Here is a 20,595-nt window from a genome sequence, read left to right on the forward strand (position 1 = left end):
TTTCTTAGTTAAAAATTAATAACAGCTATCCAAAAATATTAAAAAAACACTTTTTTTTTCCTTTAAAACATAATTCAAAAATTTAAAAAATTAAGGAAGCTCAAGTAAGCTATAAACTATTTTATTATAATACAACTCTACTTAAAAATTTGTATAATTTAAAAAAAATAAATGTAATAAACTTTTATAATTATTAATTTTTTTTTTGATATAGACTGAAATATTTATGTATTGTTTACGAATTAAATGTCAACATGAATAAATGAATAATCTGAAAATCTAACAAGTTAGATAAACAATAAAAGAAGTATTTTTACTTAAATCAATATAATAAACCTTAACTATAAAATAAATATATTTTGTAGGACCTAAAATAGAAATAAAACAGTTTAAAGAATAATTGCTTAATGTTAGTAAGAATTGAAATTACATAAATTTGTTTATCAAAAAATCAAAAGTTAATCTAAATATTAAAACTTATATATAGTAAACGCCTAAAATTTAGGTACTAAACCATAAAAAGTAAAATAACAAAAATAAACTAAACAATTGTAACTTGTTAGTTTCTGCCTCATTCAGTGAAATGTTGAAACTAATTAGCTGTTTACTCAAATTTTAATATGATTTTACAAATGCTTGAGCAAAAGTCAAAAGTAAACTATTTTATTTCTTAATAAAACTTTATGGATTTTTTAAAGGCTAAAATGCACCAGGTTTTAATCTACACCAAGTTTTGTCGTTTAAATTTTACTTAGTTATTTTTTCATCGGCCTCAGTTATAAGGTTTTGAAATTATTTTATATATAGTTTCTTGAACGACAAAAAAGCGCTAAAAATATTTAGTACTAAGAAATGGTGTACAAAAAACCTTGCGGTTATTGAGTCGCACACCACAGATACCTTTTAACGCCTTGTCCAGGACATTTATGTTTGTCATTAAGCAATATTGATTATATAGCAGTATATTAAAAAAATCTAAACCTCTATCCATTTTTACTTTACCATTATCTCTAACCAACGTCTTCCTAATACAAAAAAAAAAGGTTTTGTATATATAACAAGTTCAATATAAGCTAATCAGGATCACCTTACATTTAAAGCTGACACATAATTTTTAGTAACTACATAAAGTTGGGTAATACCCTAGTGGTCATAACAAAATTTTTACCATGTAAACCAGGGTTTCCCAAACTCATTTACTAAATCGCCCCCTTTTCGTAATTTAAAAAAAAAATCGCCCCCCAAAATTTTACAAAGTAATTTTTCTGTTGAGTACAAACTTTTGAGCTAAAAAAAGTTGTGTTCGAAATGTAGTTTAGTCTGGTACTTCTTATGCACGCACTTTTGTGTTCAAAGTAGTTTACAGGGCTTGAGAAAATAATTTACAGTTATTTTCTTAGAAGCCCAGTAAAGTGTATTAAAATACTTAGTTATTAAAAAGCCTTGTGTAATCTGTTATCAATCCTGTTTTAATATGAACTGTTTTGAAACTAATGAAACTTTTAGGTCAGTTGTGGACAGCTTTTGTAGTCAGCAATTCATATTTACTAAAAAATCTTTTCTAGTTTTAACTCGTTAAAAAAATGTAATTGCGGGCTGCATGATTAAAAAAAAAAAAAAACTCGAGCAAAATTGTAATAAATTGATTTAGTATTATTGTGATCTAGGAAATACTATTGTGAACTGAAAACGATTTGAAAGCGTATTTCAAAATATTAAGCATCAAAATACTAAATTTTATTTATTTTCCACAAGTAGTTTTCAATTTACTTAGCGGGTCAGAATTCGACTGGATCTGCGACTTGATCTGAGCTGTACGTTACCCATCTGAAATCTTAACTGAAACTTGACATAATAATAATATCTCATATAACAAATTTCGGACATTTAGAAGTTAATACTAAGTAACTTATTTAAGCCGAACAAAATACTTAAATTGTTTTATAAATAGGCATATTCTAAAATAACTATACCAGAGATTAAAAAACTATAAAAAAATTAACAGTTTATTTTACACATGATAAAATAAATATTAAAACATCACTGCTGATCTAGTTTTAGGAAGTTTGACCGACTGGTTGATTATCTCACATGAAAAGTGGTTTTATCAATAGCTTCTGTTAAAGCAGTAAAATTATTAATTTTAATGCTAAAATATAAAATAAGCAAATTTGATGTTAAGTTAAAAATTCAATTTTAAACTTTTAAAACTATATGTTTCGTACTAAATTACCATGAAACAGTATTTGACTTGGAATAATCTTTAGGGAACTAAACCAGAATTCTAACATTTTTTTTTTCTTCATTTAAATTCAAAAAAAAAAATCCAATGTTTTACAGTTAATTCTGTGAACAGAAAGTAATCTATTAAAAAAAACTTTTAACTATGTTAAAATTTTGTTTTGTAACTGTAGCAGTCTTTTTGATGGCTTATTTAATTCTGTTTGTAAAGTTTTTTTTCTAGCTATTAGCCTATAATAATATAACAGAGGAAAAATGTGAAAAACTAAAAGCTAGTTTTGAAGTATTAATATAAACTAAGTATATTCTAATTGCCTATATATATTGAATTAAGATAAAACAAAAAACAGTTGTATTAATAGTTGAAACTCCTTATATAATAATAAATTTTTTAACAGCAATAAATCAAGTTAGAAAATAAAATTGAGTTTAAGAAACTTTTAAATGAAAAAGTAGAAGTCATTTTAAAAAGAGACCTCAGATTTATACTCTTTTAAAACCAAAAAATTCTTTTTAGAAATAAAAACTTTAATGATTATCAAAGTTTTACAATCAGATAATAGTTATATAGTGATATAAGTTATATACAGATAAAACAAGTAATAACAAAAACCTGTCAAATAAAGGTCTTTCAAACAAATATTTTAATCATTATGCTAAAAAAACTTTTAGTGTAATATAAAACGACGAATATGAACTACAAAATTAACCAGGTCAAAAAAAAACTATTAAAAACTTTAAAACATAAACCATTTAATAGATATAGTAGACTACCGTTTGAGTTCGCACTTTGAAAAAAATCAAAAAGTGCGATCTTAAAAAATAACAACCAAATTTTTGTACAAAATGACAAATTTTAATATGTTAAATGCAATAGTGTTATGAATAAACATGAAATCCACTAAAACAAAAAACAAACTTTTATTAAAAAAATAGATCTATATAAGCTATTAAATATTATATATATTTTGTTTTATTAATATTTAGTTAGTAATAGACTTTAATTTAGATCAATTTAGGAAAATATAAATTTGTACATTTTTTGGGTAAAAAGTGCGAACTCAAGAGAAAGTCTACCGTAATTAATACTTATTAGGTATTATGCAAACCTGTTGTAGAATAAATAGCTTAATAAAGTTGTTATTATAAAAAGACTACTCAAATACAATACAAACCAGGTTAAATAAGAAAAATTTCAAAAGATCAAATAAAGTTAAAAAACTTTCTTAAAATAATGTCTGCGACTGAAGTCTAATATAATGTGAAGGATGAGGTTCATGACTGCTTGCAAGTTTTTCTAATCTGATTCTTAATCAGTAAAATAGAGCCTTAAGTGACCTCCTTTATAAATATCTAGATTAGATCTTTTGCTCAAGATGTTGATAACTGAACTGAAAGCCTTTTCAACAACATAGCTATAAGGAAAAGCTATAAACAACAATCTAAATTTCTCTCAAATGATTAGACATCTTTGCCTTAGTTTTTGTTGAGTCCAAAAGCTTTCATATCGTTCTTTGGAAGAATTTACTTTAAGTTCAAGGTCGGTTTGTAAGTCTGAGAAGGTTTCCTGTAAGACGTTTACTTAAAAAGTATCTGCCTCGAAGAAATCCATATTTTTATCTATAGGATAGCTTTTTTGTGTCAAATATAAATTTAACTACTTAATATGTTTAAATTGTTAAAAATTCCAGATTTTTTCCAGATTTTTTTTTGCCTAAATTGTCAAATTCCAGGTTTCAAGGTAAATTAACAACCCTGTATAGTTTTATTTCTTAGTCTAACTTAGTGAATTTTCAAAAAACAACTGGAAATATCATGTGGTCATAGTTAATAATAAATAACATAGATTTTTACAAAATATTTATGATCCCAAATAACATATATGTGAGGTTATAAAATAGTGAGAGGGATTCCAATCGTCTATGATCTATGTAATTGTTAAATAAGGAAAAATATGAATGAAAATATAGTATTTACTCGAAAGTAGGAGTCATAAGAACTTGTTTTTTTTTCTATTTTTTAAAATAAATAAAATAAACTTTTTTGTTTAAGTTTTACCTTGGGTCAAATAATTAATAGCAAGCTAAAATTAGTAAAATAGCAAGAAAAAAACTAAAAATCTTATGACAGCCCAAAATTTTAAAATCGCCCCCTTTTCGCCCCCTTACTAGTTATCGCCCACCCTTTCGCCCCCTTACTAATAATCGCCCCCCTAATTACTAAAATCGCCCCAGGGGGGCGATATCGCCCACTTTGGGAAACCCTGATGTAAACAATCTCAAACTAAGTGATACTTCTTTAGCTCTGATGATTTGGAATTTTCTTAGCAAAAGGTGATTAACTTATTGTCTGTTAAGATATTTTAGTAAGCAATAAATGATTAAACTAAAATCTTAAATAAATTCTGTAATAAATAAACATTAAAAAAAACAACTTTAATACATGCATAAGTGTCTATCAATGAACAAAAAATGATTTTGTTGTTCAAGCAGTTGAAATAAATTATATAGTTGTATTAGTATTGAAGTAAGTTATAGAAAAATTGTCAGTACCCAAAAAATTCAAAAATCCAAAAAAAAAACTGTTCTTATACAAATATTCAACATTTATTTTTTGTATTTTACTACTAAGATAATTAATACAAAATCAACTATGATCAATCTACCTATAATAGTTAAATACCCTATATGGTCATCAAGTTAGACACCATTTATATATTTTACAGAAAAAAAATCACTTTAAATTAGATAAAAACATATTTTAAATCAAACAAAATAAATTTAATATTTAAAAATGGTAATTTTTTTTAACCTTTTCCCTTTTTTATTTCTATTTTAAATCCGAAAGTATTCACTGTTAGTTAGTTTAAATAAATTATCTATTTTTCCAAAATTTGGAAATGAACCCCTTACTAGTTATTGTCCCATTTTACTAATACTACTAGAAAATGACCAATATCTACCTTTGCAACGTTGTCACACCCTCAAGATACTCAGTATATTCACCATATCTCTTATTATTACCTTAAGATAATTTATAATCTCTTAAAACCTCAGGATGACTCAGACCAGTTTGTTTTTTTTTATGAAAAACTCAAGATAGTTTGAAATTATTGTTTTAAATCTCAGTCAAGCTTTATTTCATATAGTGAATGGGATTTATTTATATCTTTTCAATACTGATATGTTTTATAACCAACTTTTTTTCCAAAACTTAATTTTTATTGATGTTATAAGTTTACTTACTTTCTATTTTTTAAACTATCAAAATTATTTTATGTTTAAATCAGAATGACTTAAAAAAGCTTAAGGTCAATTAGGACAATTTTTTGTCGACCTGATACTTTTTGGACTGAAAGGATGACAAACTTCCTTTTGGAAAAAAATTGTTCTATTCAACAAATTAAAAAAAAAAGAGGATATATATTTAAATCCTATAATTTTAATTACAGCGTTAAGGCTTAATTTAAATTTTGTATACTATTGATATTTACATTTATATTAACTGCTTTCATTCATTGCTACCAAAAAAACTAAAAATAAAGATAATGTTATTGAACCACTGAAAACTTGATTACAGTATCTAGTGTACAACAAAAAGCATTGTTGACAATTGTACAAGTCAAAAACTAAATTCTTTGTATTTTTTAAATCAAGTAAAAGTTATTAACAAACAATATGAAATGACCATAAAATTGTGTAGTTTTATCTTCTCAATTGTTTTAATTACTGATTTTATTTAAAAAAAGTAAAAATTTGATGCAATGATAAATCGTAATAAATCACATCTGTACCATTTGGCAATTACTTAGTTTTTTCAAGTTTTAAACTCAAAAAAAAAAAACTTCAAAGACAAATGTTTAACTTCAAGCTAAACTCAGCGACTAAAATGTAGAAAGGGTTTCCAGCAATAATTTTTTAAAACAATAAAAAGAAAAGTATTCGTATTAAAGACTTACAATCAGGTTCTCAATTTTTTAATATTTTTACTAGTTTTATTTCAAAGCTAATTTCATCCAAATTTTTGGTTAAAAATAGTATTTTTATACAGATTTTTATACATATTTTAATTTAACTGCATACCAAAACACTATGTTCTATATCAGGGTTTCCCAAATTTGGTCATATGGACCCCTTGGTGACAATTACAATAATTTAAGAGGTCATAAGCAGTAGAGGGGGAGAGGGCGTGAGTAGTAAAGGCACCAAAAGGGGTCATGAGGAGATAGTTTAAAACTTACACTAGATGATCTGGATAAGATGGTGAAGAGCTAAAATAAAGGTTTCATGTGTATTTAAAATTAGCTTTATGAAAAGTCTTGCCGGAGGGGGCTACAGCTTTTTCTTAATTTTTATAGAAGGCCTTATAAAATAGTTTGGTAAGCCCTGCGCTATATAGCTGGGTCCATGAGTGGATCCTTTACTCCCAACATATACTCTACAACATTAAATGTATTTTGAAGGTCAAGCAAGTAAGTTATATTAAAGTAATTCTACCAGCCCCTTTAGAATTACATTAAACTAACCAAAAACAAAAAATATATATTTAGTTTGAAAAAAATAATCATTTGGTGACAAGTCTTTTAAAGTCACATAGTTATAGTCTCAACACAAAAAACTACAAAGTGTGGGAAAATCATTAAGCTTAAGTCCCTAAGCAGTTATCTGACTTACAATGAAAAAATAAATAAATAATCTAATTATTTGATCACCACCACCAAAGTGGACTCAGAAATCAGATGTTTAAAACTCGAATAAACCGATGCTTAACAAAAAGTAATAAGTGCTACAATAATATTTGATTTAAAAAAACATAAAAAAATTATAAAGGTAGTTTTTTAAAATTTTACCTGTAAAAACTTATCATTATAGTTTAAAAAATAAGAGGATAAATTTAAACTTATCTTTTACTCTTACTAATTACATAAAAAAAATATATTAAAACATAAATTTTATTGAAATATAATACAGTAAGTATTTTTTTTATATTCACAAAATATATTATTATATTTTCTTAATATAGAATAAATATTTCTTAATTATAGAAAGGTTTTGTAATATAAAAAAGTAAATGTCTGTTGAAGCTGAAATTAAAGCATTGGTTGAGTCCTCCAAAATTGGGAAACAGCTGAAAGAAAAACTGATTGCCATTGGAAGTAAGAAGGACAATGAATTTAGTTGTTTTCAAGCTGAGATGCTTAAATTGAAGCAAGATTATAATAAAAAAAGTAGAATTATTGAAAATAACATTGATCAGATTCAAAAAGATGAATTCAGCAGTAAGAGAATAGAAAATATAGAAAATAGAATTACAGAATTACAAAAAAGTTTCTCAGAATTTAAGTCTGATTTTTCTTCTAAATTTAACAAGTTTGAAACTAAATTCTCCAAATATGCTGATGCTATGCAGAAAAGTGAACCAACAGAAATTATCACAAACATTAGTACCAAATTAAATTTAGTAGCAGAAAAAATAGATGCTGAAAATGAACAAAAACTGAAAGAAAAAAAGGCTTTAAATGTAATAATATTCAACATTCCAGAAAGTAAAAATCCAACTCATAATGCACTAGAAAGTTTCAAAAATGATCTAAAAATTATTCAACAAGTATTAGGAGAAAATAAAATGAAAAAAGAAGAGTTTAAGTCACTTTATCGAGTTGGTAAAATTGCAGCTAACAAAATCAGACCAATTATAGTCAAATTAAACAATTTAGCATCCAAACACAGACTGTTAAGAATGAGAGATTTGAAAATGTTTAATGGTGAAATTGAATCAAAAATCTACATCAACCCTGACAGAACTCTCTTGGAAATTGAAGCTTTCAGAACATTGAGAAAAGAAGTTAAAATAAAGCAAGCCATCGCTGATGAGAATAAATTGGACATAAAATATGTTATAAGGAACAACAAGATAGTTGAACTGACAAAACAGCCCTTTCTTTACCGCTCCCAGGACATCTGGGATTAGTGGAGGAAATCGTGAGTCAACGGGTATAAACTTGTTAAGTGATAGGATTAGTTTTAACACTAACAAGTTTTCGTATATAAATTGTAACAACAACTATTTAAAAGTTTGTTACACTAATATAAGATCTGTTTTAAATAAATTTTATATTTTAGAGAACTATATAAATTTGAAGAACATTGATTTATTTTTTTTGACTGAAACATGGTTGACTAATAAGGTCAAAGATGCCACAGTGTGTCCTTTTAAATATAACTATTACTGAAGTGATAGGTCTAGTAGGGGTGGAGGTGTTGCTATCCTTTTCAAAAATTCGCTTAAAGTTATTAAAGTTAAAAACGATTCTATCTCTACTAGCAACATCAATTTTGAATACCTATGTGTAGATGTAATTTTTAAAAAGATGAAATTAAGATTTTGTTGTGTCTACCTTCCTCCACTGTCTGCTAGATGCGCACTGACTGTTCAAAATGTAATTAAAATGATTAAAATGGTTTTTCCAAAAGAGTGTTCTTTTTATGTTCTTGGTGATTTTTAATATGCCAAATATAGATTGGAGGATTCCTAGCACAGATTTCAATAAACCCCATGAGTGTTTTCTTAATTTTTGTACAGACAATTTTTTATCCCAAGTAATTGAAAATCCAACTCATAAGAATGGTAACATTCTCGATCTCATAATTTGCAATCATTTTGGTCTAGATAGAATCATATCACACTCAACTAATTTTCCATTAACAAACACTTGTGATCATAAATTGCTTTCACTAACAATTAAAATTGAAAACGAAATAATACCTATTGCTAAAGAAGTCTCATATGACTATAAAAAAGCAGATTTTGAAAGCATCAATGATTTCCTGTCAAAAATTAATTGGACCTCTTTATTTAAAAATTCAGAAAATCTCCAGCATTTCTACGATCAATTCATTAGCTCAATCCAAATCTCAATCAAACGTTTTGTTCCAATTTTTTCTAAAAATAACAAAAGTAAAAAATATCCATCTCATATTAAAAAGTTATTAAAAGAAAAAGCGAACCTATACAAAAAAAGTAAGACAAATAAATCACTTTTGATAAAATACAAAAACAAGTCTAAAGAATATCAATTAGCTGTTAAAAAATACAACTTTGAATATGAAAACAAATTCTGCAAAAACCCAAATTTAAAAAAGTTTTATAGCTACGTGAAATCTAAACTTAAGTTAAATAATTCCATACATCTCTTATACGATAATGATAAAAACAAAACAGTAACCTCAGATTTTGAAATAGCAACACTTTTTAACATAAATTTTCAAAAAGTTTTTAAAAAAGACGAGAGTTACCAGTCTTTTAAGCTACCCCAAAAGAATTGTAGTAAGATGCAAAATTTTTTCATAACCTATGAAGACATTATAAGTTCAATTAACCACTTAAAAGATAAAATCATAAGAACACCAGAAAACATTCCACCCTATTATATCAAGCATGTTATCCAATCAATAATTTTTCCACTTTCATTAATATTTAATTGCTCTCTAGAACTATCTGATGTTCCTAAACAATGGAAAACATCTTTCATTATTCCTGTGCACAAGAAAGGTAATATACACGATGCATTAAATTACAGACCAATATCTCTAACAAGTGGCTTTTCAAGAATTTATGAACATATTGTATCTGTAAAAATTCTCAATCACCTCTTTGATAACAAATTATTAACTAACAAACAGTTTGGTTTTGTTCCAAACCGCTCATCAACCATTCAACTGTTAACATGCTTACATTCTTGGTTAGTTCCTTATCTCAAAAATGAATTTACTAAAGTAGTTTATACGGATATTCAAAAAGCCTTTGATTCAGTATCACACAAAAGATTATTAAAAATTTTAAATCAGTATGGGCTACATGAAAGCTTAATTGATTGGTTTGATAACTTTTTAAATAATAGATCACAAAGAGTACTCATCAATAATATGCTTTCTGACTCTTTAACAATCTACAGTGGAGTACCACAAGGTGGTGTAATTGGTCCCCTTCTCTTTTTAATTTATATTAATGATATTTGTTCAAACATTGATATTAAAAGTGAGTTAAGCTTATTTGCAGATGATGCCAAAATCTTTAGACAGTCAAATACTTCATTACAACTATCTTTAGATAATATTTACATATGGTTAAAAACAAGAAAACTTAACTTAAATCCTGGCAAATGTAAAATTCTAACCATTAACAAAAAAGAATCTTCTCCAACTGACCTCTTAATCAATAACATCAAGTTACCAGAAATTAAAGTTTTTAAAGATTTAGGAATTTATATTTCCAAAGATTTGAAATGGAATGAACATATTAACTATTTATATAAGATTGCAAAAACTACATGTTATCAAATATTGAAAAGTTTTAAAACTAATTCTGCTTCAATTCTGACAAAACTATTTAAAACATACGTTCGCCCTAAACTTGAGTTTAGTACCCAAATTTGGTCACCCCATTTAAAAAAGGATATTAACAAAATTGAATCTGTGCAAAGGAGTTTTACCCGTTATATTTGTAGTCGTTGCAATATATCTTACACGTCATATAATGATAGAATGATTAGATTTGGCTTGAAATCACTGGAATATAGACGATGGGAATTTGATTTATTAATTCTTTACAAAATTATCAATGGCAAATATAAAAGTTTTTTTAACCAGTTTTTTAATTTTTCCCAAAATAAATATCAACTAAGAGGAAATAATTTGAAAATAAAATGTAAACATGATTTTCAAAACAGTCAGTGGCAAGGCGCATTTTTTCACAGAGCAAAAGCTATGTGGAAAAGACTACCTCAGGATATATTATCTTGTGAGAGGGTAGAACAATTTCGTTTAAAGCTAAAAAGATTTGATTTAAATACGATAAATACCAGTAAAATTCACTAATTTTCCACTGTAACAAAAGAAAAAATATTCGTTTCCCTACGCCTCCCCCCTACAAACTATTAGTTTACTTATATATTTTGTAGTTATAAATTTTGTTTTATAAGCCATGATTTTAGACAAACTTATTTACTGTGTGTACTAAGTAATATATAAATTTGAATTTTTTGAACTGAATTTTCAATTTAGATCATTTGTTTATCATATTGTGTTTAACTTTGTGTTTTCATTTAAATTATGTTTGTATATATATATATAATTTGTCTTAAAGTTTTGAATATAAGTTTATTTTCTTTTTTTCTTTTTCTCTTTTTCTGTGTCCTGTTTAAGTGGCTCAGGTTTTGATGCCCGAGTCCAACATTGCACAATAAACAATATAATAATAATATAAACACTACACGCATAAAAATATTAGTAGTAAATAAAACATTGTTTAATAGTATATAAAAGTCATCCCTTCATTAACTAATCAATAAAAAAAAAAAGATACTTAATGCAGTCTAGTGTACATAAAGAAGTTACTAATTATCATTCTATATATCAGTCATTTAAATATATTTTTTTAGTTGGTTTAATAGTTTTCTCTAAGCTTATCAAGTATTTTTCTTATATCCTTGTTAGAAACATATTTATTACATTACTAGTATCTTTCCTTACATAATTCAAATGTATAAGCTCAGAGGTACTAAAATCAGTGTAAAATTGAAATAGGTAAAAATTTTTACCCCGAAAACTAATAAATTTTAGCTGTAAAATATATTTTGTTCCAGTTAGATTTCAAAAACTTTGCTTTTTGTTTACATATTTCATATATTTGTCACTTAAAAAATGTCTTTTATTATTATTTTGATAGAGTTATTTATATTCTATCATTTAAAATCATAATGGAAGCTACAAAGAAAACTTTACTTAAACCAGAAGGTAAGTTTGTAGTCTTTAGTTTTATAGCTTGTTATATAACAATTGTTGTTAATATGTTTTATTCATTTTTTGATAGTAAATCCTCAGTAGTTACTAAAAATTTACCAACTTTTCTAACACTTTTGTTGATAAAAGTGTTGAGTAAAGAATAAAATTAAAACAATTCTAAGCTTCAAATATTAATTTGTTTTTAAAACGATATTTAGGTTGTATGAAGTCCAAAAATGAAATAAAAAAATTGCTTATAATTAATGAAGAAATAGATGTCTTGTTTAGATCTGATAGTGAGTTTTTTTTTAGCAAAAACATATATAATTTATTCATTAACTTCTTTTAAAACACAACTAAAAGAATGAAATATCACTAATGTGGTTTCTACTTATCAAAAACTAAAAATATTATTCTTAATTTAACTCATAATTTAAAAAATATTTTGTACTATTAGAATGTACAGGTCGTTGATGTTTACTTTCTAGTCATAATTACATTTGAAGTGTAAATGTATAAAAAACTTAATGTTTACAGTTAAAGTAAAGTTAAATAGTGCCAAGTTTACAGATTATTAAAAAGGTGAATTTTTAATATATGGTGTAATGCAAGCATGTAGGTATTGGTTTCTCAATAGTAGGCCATGTTTCCCTCTGGGGGCCAGATCAAAAATTTAGGGAGCTAGATATTGCCAAGGGGCCAAACAGGGGACTGCGAGTAGTAAAGTGGCCAAAGGTGTACCATGGTACCATAATTTAAAACTTACACTAGATATTCTTGAATTGATGGTGATAAGCAAAATAAAAGGTTTAGGTGTTTTTAAGGATAGTTTTAAAACTTAGCTTTTTTAGTTACATCAAAAAGTTTTATGAAAAAAAAGGTAAAACTCCAATAAAAATCAACATACATGGAACTTTAATTTTTTTATAATATATTTATTTCAACCCTCTTAAAATGTAAAGTTAAGCTTTGAAACATTTGCTACTTACTATAATTAATTACTACTGTACATTAAAGTAATCAAATAAAAAACTTCAAAATATTTACAGAAAAATTATTCAATTGTCAATTTTGTGATAAAAGATATACAAACAAATATACTCTCAAAAGACACATGAATATTCATGACTATTCAAAAGCATTTAAATGTGATATTTGTTTGAAAGTATTTGAATGCAAGGCACATCTTAATAGACATTACAGAATTCACACAGGAGAAAAACCTTTTGCTTGTCAAATTTGTGATAAAAAGTTTGCACGGAAATGTCACTTAGTTCGACATCAAGCAACTCACAGTGATGTTAGACCTCACAAATGTTCTATTTGTCCTGATGGTAGATGTTTTAAAACTAAAGATGGATTAAACAGCCACTTGAGATTTCATTACAAACCAAAATATTCTTGTCATTATTGTGATCACAAGAGTTACAGCAAAGGTGCTTTGAATAAGCATCTAGAAACACATCTAAAAAATTAGGTTTGTACAGGCTACTTTGTTTTTCAATCTTAGAAGATGTAATAAAAAAGTTTTTCTAACAAGTCATTTATTAAAATGTTTTTCTCAGCTGATTTTTTTTCTTTTTATTCATTGCAATTAAGAATACCTGTTTAAATTTTCCTTTACATGTTTTTATAGACTAGAACAAAAAACTGTGTATCATTCTATAAAAGAAAAACCAAACCTTTAAAATTATGCGTATTTTTTCGTTTTACAGTTTTACAACTTGTTTAGTACATTTGGAAATATCTGTAAGCGCTTGTACAGTTTTAAATTTAATTACAGTAATAAATTTTATTTTAAAATGTATGTTAATTGTTAAGTAAAACTATTGAGACTTATTAGTTTTTGGTTGAAAAATAGTTTTGTTTGTTAAATATTTGTTGACATGAAGTATTAAGTAATTGAAATGCACTTCATTTTAGTTTGAGTTAAGTTAAATGCCATAAAGCAAGTTAAATTAATTCGACTACAAATTTAATTTTATGTTTTTTTTTTAACGATTCATAGAATTCTTAGTAGCATAGTTAATATATATATACTTTTTTATGTATAATGTTACTTTTGAAGTATGTACGACATTGTTAGATAAATTTAATATATTATTTGAGTTGATCTTTTTTTTGTTACAAAGTAAAATTAAAATTTATCAAGGCTAATATTTACAAGTTTAAAAAGACCAAAATTGCTTATTTAATATCTTATACGACTTCTAATAAATAATGATCTCTTATAATGTTAATCTAACTTTTAATGTTAAAATATACACAAAAATATAATAACGGTTATTAAAATGTGATTATATTTTCAATGTTAGCTGTTAATACTTTCAAAAATTCTTTGATTCATTTTTATTTCTGGTTATTCTTTCAATAAATTATGTGATATAGCAAATCTAATATTTTAAACATTTTTTTTAAGATAGATAGTCTATACAAACAATTAGTATTTTTAATCAAATGTTTCATATTATAAGTATTAAACATTCTAATGTAGTTGAATCGACTTTATAGACTTGCTTTAACTACTTTTTGTTTACAAAATTTTTAAGATTAATTGTTGTATATGTAGTTAATGGATTTTAAAACTAATATAAAATTAAAGTACTTTCATTAAATATTCTGTGTGTTATTTATTAGAGGTTAGAGCCAACTTTTCAGGTTAAAATAATATAAAAAAATATCCTGGACATGACATTAAACTGTATCATGGTGTATGACTCGATAACCGAAAGGTTTTTTCGTACACCAGGTCCTAGGACCAAATTTTTTGAGCGCTTTTTTTCGTTCAATAATCTGTATACTAGTTATTCAGACTAGTTTATAATTTATGATTTTTTTTATTGAAGTTAAAGAAAATGGTTTTAAACTTTTGTTTTACATTCCCTGTTTTGTTTATTCTAGATTATTTTTACTTATTTAGTACAATATTCAACCTTGTGGCTAGATTAAAAAATTATATATAGACTTGACATTTTATATTTTCTTGAGAATTTAAAACTTATTTCTATAGTTAATTGAAATAATACTAGTTGCTATAAATTGATTTTATTTTCTTATAAGTTATAGTAATTATAAGAAAAAAATTAACTAGCTTACCTATTAATAATAAAATTCTCTATGACGTTTGCTAGGTAAAGTAAAAGTGTAAACAATTTTTTTTTCGACTTGTTGTTTGATTAGCTAACGATTTCTCAAAAGATATTAAAGTTTTAAGATTAATACAGTTGTTAAAGAATAATTTTCATTTCTTTAAAAAAAAATCTATATTTAATATTTTGTTGTGTTGTTAATAGTGATCTACCAGTTCAAGCCATTTTATTGTTATGATTTTACCGTAAATTATAGTTAAATAAACGACAAAAAAAGCCTTCAAAATAATTGTTCCTAGGATCTTGTGGACGAAAAAACCTTACGGCTATCGAATTGCTCACGACTTGAATACATTTTACGTCTTGTCCAAGACAGGCATAAGATCTTATTTTAAATAAAATATCCTGTTTAAACCAGATCTTAATTTGAAGAATGTATCCTGTTTTGCATATAAGACATTATGCGACCTCATATTGTCGCAATTAATTTTTGTACCAGTAAAACTAAAAATGCTAAAATAAATTTACACCTAATCGTGTGTGCAAAGCAAAAACTTCACGGAACTCAATTTTTAATAAATTGATAATCCTGTATCTGGCTAATGAGTTCTAATGAGGACGAAACTAGGTTGCACAATTAAAATTAAACTGTTGCTGATTGTCTGAATGTTTACTGACGATAACCAAAATAACTACTGGTTAACTGATTAAACGAGCGTATAATATAATCTGAAATAAACACTGTTTAAACTAGGGACTGGGTAATTTATTTAGTTCGTGGACCAGTTTTACCACAGAATGGGCTTAAGAAAAATCTCAGTGGGGTGTGAAATTTCGTAAAAGAGTGTTAAAAAGTAAAAAATTAAACTATGTATTTAATAGGCATAAATTGCTGCTTAATTTGTAAGTTTAGACTATTTTAAAACCATTAAAGATATTTTCCTTATTTGCGCCACATGTTTTCAAGCTAAAACATACGTAGCACTCCGAAACAGATAGAGTAAAAGTCAGTGGCAATACTAATCCCCGGCAGTAGGATTTAAATAAAACTAAAATTATAACCTTACTGCTGGAATTTTAATGACACTGCTTTTCACCATGTCTGTTACAGAGTTTTGTTTTTCAATGAATAGTATCCAGCAGGCGGCCTTTAAGTTGCATCACAGACGTTGAGCTGCAAAAAGTTTTTTAAGTCAATTTTCCGGCTGTACCCACAAACGAACGCTACAGTGTGACATTATATTAAATTTAGATCATTGAATTATCTAAACTACTTATTAAAACGCACTTTTAGTAGAGTTGTAAAAAAAAGTTTGCTCCTCTCTTATATCTTACTGATCAGTTCGATTGAAATTTATATTTAACTAATCTGCTTGTTTATTGTGTTTGATGATTAGTTTGGTAGTTAATGACAGTTATTTAATTTTGTTAAGTTTTATTTATAAATAGGTCAACTAGTAGGGTTGATTGAACAACAAACACAAAACGCTTATAACGTTTTGTCTTAAAACCTTTTTCACAAGAAATATAAATTGATGGCAAAGACAAAAATAAATTTTTTTAACCAATATTTAATTCGATTCTTTAAAACGCAGTATAGCTTTAGAGATGAATTTTAATTATTTGTTATTTCAAGAATTTTTAGGTTTTTTTAGGTTAACCTGGCCCGCTGATCAAAAAATTAACGCCGTTTTATATAATGTTTGCTACTAAGAAGCTAAACAACAATACTATGAGTTAAGATAAGGATTGTACTATATATCTTATATATAGCTTAATTTAGCTTGGATTGCTTTCATTTAAAAGTTTTAAAAATTAACTATGTTTTGATAAAAAGCATGACTTTAAAACTTTCGAAGCATAAGTTTTGAAACATTATCAAAATATTACAACATAAAATTTTTTTTAAATTAAACAAAGTAAGAAAATATATACATTTAATTAAAAATTTATTCAAAAAACTCTAAAACAAAACAACTAAGTACAGTCATCACGACAAATTGGGCATTGAAAATTTGCTTTTGAACCATCATCTGAAATTGCAAACATTTGTTCAGTACAAGTTCTACAGCAGAAGTGATTGCAAGGTAAACGGCAAATTTCCTGACCTACTTCATAATCTTCCAGACACACACCACAAGACTTTTCATTAATAAACTCACTCGTTAATCCTTGCAGTTTAAAAGACAAATTATCAATTTGCTTGGGATTAATTTCTTTCTTAACATAACTTTTTTTTTCTATTTGCAATGTGAGCTTTTAGCTGTTTGTAGTTACAGCATTTACTTTTAATACGTTCTTTGTCAACTAGAAAATTGTTACTTAAGAACAGCAGTATATCTTCATTTGAAATGTTAAATTTTCCTAGTTTACATTTTAAGTTACTAATAACTTCTTTTTCTTTTAAATAAATTGAAGAAAACATTTTTGGATATTTGTTAGTAACTGGTTTTATTTTAAAAATTCTTGAAAATTTCTCGAGTTTTAAATACATTTCAAAGCTATCTAAATTGTTTATGTGCAATGGAAAAACAAAATTGCCTTTAAAATTAACGTAAATTGGTTGAAGATCAAAGTATTTTTTGTGGTCTACCAGAAACTCAAACAGTTCTTTTTTGACAGCCGTGAACTTTCTTTTTTCTCGTTTTGAATCACTTGAATTATTGATAATTCTACTAACAATGCGCAGCAGAAAATCAAAGTAAGCTTTTACCACACCATGAACATCTTTTTTCACAGGACAATTGTTTAAAGTTTTTTTATAAAGTTTTTCAATTCTACTATTTATGTCTGCTAGTAGTTCTTTATAATTCAAGCATTTGCTATCAATGTCATAATTATCTGCCAGGTAATGATTATCTATAAACTTTTTCACATCTATTAGTTTTCCTTCTGTGGCTTTAATTCTTTTAAGGATCTCTTTTTCTGTTACTTCAATATCGTAATGAATTGTTTTAGCCGTTTTATAACTAAAGTTTTTTTCACAAAAGGCATTAAGATCTTCAAGTTTAAACATCTGTTCAAAAGAATTTTCATAATTTATTTCAAAAGTGTTTAAAACTATATCTTCTCCCGACATAACTTTAATACTTTTCAGCTGATAAAATTTTTTGTGCTCGTATAAAAAATTTGAAAACTCGTTTTCGATAGTGCTAAAATGTCTTTTTTCTTTGTTAATGTCTTCAATAAGTTCATTGCTAATCACATAAGCAATATCGCATAAAAGTTCAAAATACCTACTCACAACACTCTTAAATTCACTTTGTAATCTTCCTAAATATATTTTAGGTTTTAAGAAAGACATACTATTTCCCATTGCTTTTTTAAGTTTTGGTAATTTAAAATGTAACCACTGAAATAAATTAAAACGTTAATATGTTGATGATTAAAAGAATCTTATAAACTGCAGTAATATAACTCCTTATTACGATTCTTGAGTTCTGCCCAAAAGTTCATACTTATAAGTTGTCAGTTTAAACGGAAAACATAATTTTGTACAAAACAACTTTGCTTAATATTTAGATTTATCAAGAAGTGCATATAGAAAATAAAAGAGACAAAAAAAAAATTGACTACTTACTCAAAACGTGCAACAGAATTACATATTTTAAAGTTTAACTCAAGTTTTTTTTCAATATGAAAATAATTATTTTTCAACTTCTTTTAATTATATTAAATTAGTAGACTTATTTTAAATTTATACTTTAAATAAACCTTTAATAATTAAACGAAATTAGAAATACTTAGCAAATCATTTTGCTAGTATTTTTAAATTAACAAAGACTTTACATACCATTGATATCAAAAATGTTCAAAACAAAAAAGTTAAAACACATGTTACATGGAAAGTATCAATTATAAATCAAACTTTAAAAGCATGATGACTTTAAATGCTTAAAATTAAAACTAAATAACATAATGCAAACATAATTTTGTAATTTATGGACATGCAGCAGATATAAATTGTGTTCAACATTTATTTTGTATATTATGTCTAAATGTAACAAATTAATTGCACTAAAGTGATGCTTTTATTTCATCAATAAGATATAGCTAATATAAATTTTACAGAAATTTATCAACAATCTATTTTTCTATTTTGAAAACACTAAAACTTAAAAAACAAATTTACTTATACAAAGTTTTTTTTTTATTCATATTAAAAATGAAACATTTTGATAACAAAATTGACTTTGCTTAAAAACTAGTCGATATATTAATGATTTAAGTTCCTAGCAGTTTAAATTAGTTGAATTTTTTATATAGTAAACTTATTTTATAGCCTGTTTTTTGTATAACCAATATTCCTTTTCTAAACATATAATATACAAGAAAACTATCAAACTATTTGGTATTAAATAGTATAGAAAACGAAATAGTTATAACAAAAAAATATATATATATGCTTTACTAATAACAATATTACCAAAAAATCTTAAAACCTAGAATTTGAAAATTAAAAAAAACCTGAAATTTTTAACAATTTTAACATATTTAGTAGTAAAATTTAATTTGCCAAAAAATCTTACCATATGGATAAATTTTTTGTCATCATTAAACATTTTTATTTATCAAAAAGCACATTTAAAGTAGCTTTACTTTATCTTATAAATTGTTTATACTATTTAACACTACTTCTTACCTTAAACTTTAAACTATGAATTTAAACTAAAAATAGACCCAAAATGTGTAGTTTTAAAACCTTGAGAAATTTTGAAAACATGTAGAAAAATTGCCAAAAACATTTGGCAACTCTGTAATAAATTTATCCATAAAAATAAAATGTTATTTTTCTGCTATCTTTTCAGTACTGCACTATAACAAAAAATAAACTTCCTACCAAAAAAAAGTTGTCAACATACGTGCCAAATGCATTAGCCCAAATTTTACAATTTAAAAACTTTTCTGAACTTTGATTAAATAGAACTGAAGTTACAATGGTAATGTATTACAACTTGTACCAACATTTTTAATTCAGGTTATTGTAGGTTAATATTTATTTTACTAAATGTAGTTGTTTTTTATTAACTCAACTTTAACCCAATTTTTAAGTTCTGTAAGGTATGGATGTTTGTATACTTAATACTGGTACTACTCATCTTAACTAAATCCTACCTTATTTAACTAACAACTTATAAATATCAGTTTCTATTTACGACTAGAATACATAAATTTGACAAGACAGTTTAAAAAACTAATCTATTATAAAAAAGAACCACAAAACACTACTACAAAAAATAAGTTACTTTATAAATAATTTAAAATAAAACAAAACTTAATAACAATTAAAGTTTAATTAAAAGTGACTTTAAAATTTTAAATAATTTGAACTTTTAAATGTTAAAGAACTATAATACAATTAAATATTGTTTCAATAAAACTTATTATACTTGATCCAAAAAAGTACACTAACAATTTTCCATGCAGTTTTGCTAAATAATAAATGTCTAAATTTCAGTCTTTAGGCTTATACAACAACTTTA

This window comes from Thalia democratica, chromosome 3 (assembly GCF_965202585.1).
Source record: "Thalia democratica chromosome 3, ktThaDemo2.hap1.1, whole genome shotgun sequence".
In the NCBI taxonomy this organism is placed as follows: Eukaryota; Metazoa; Chordata; class Thaliacea; order Salpida; family Salpidae; genus Thalia; species Thalia democratica.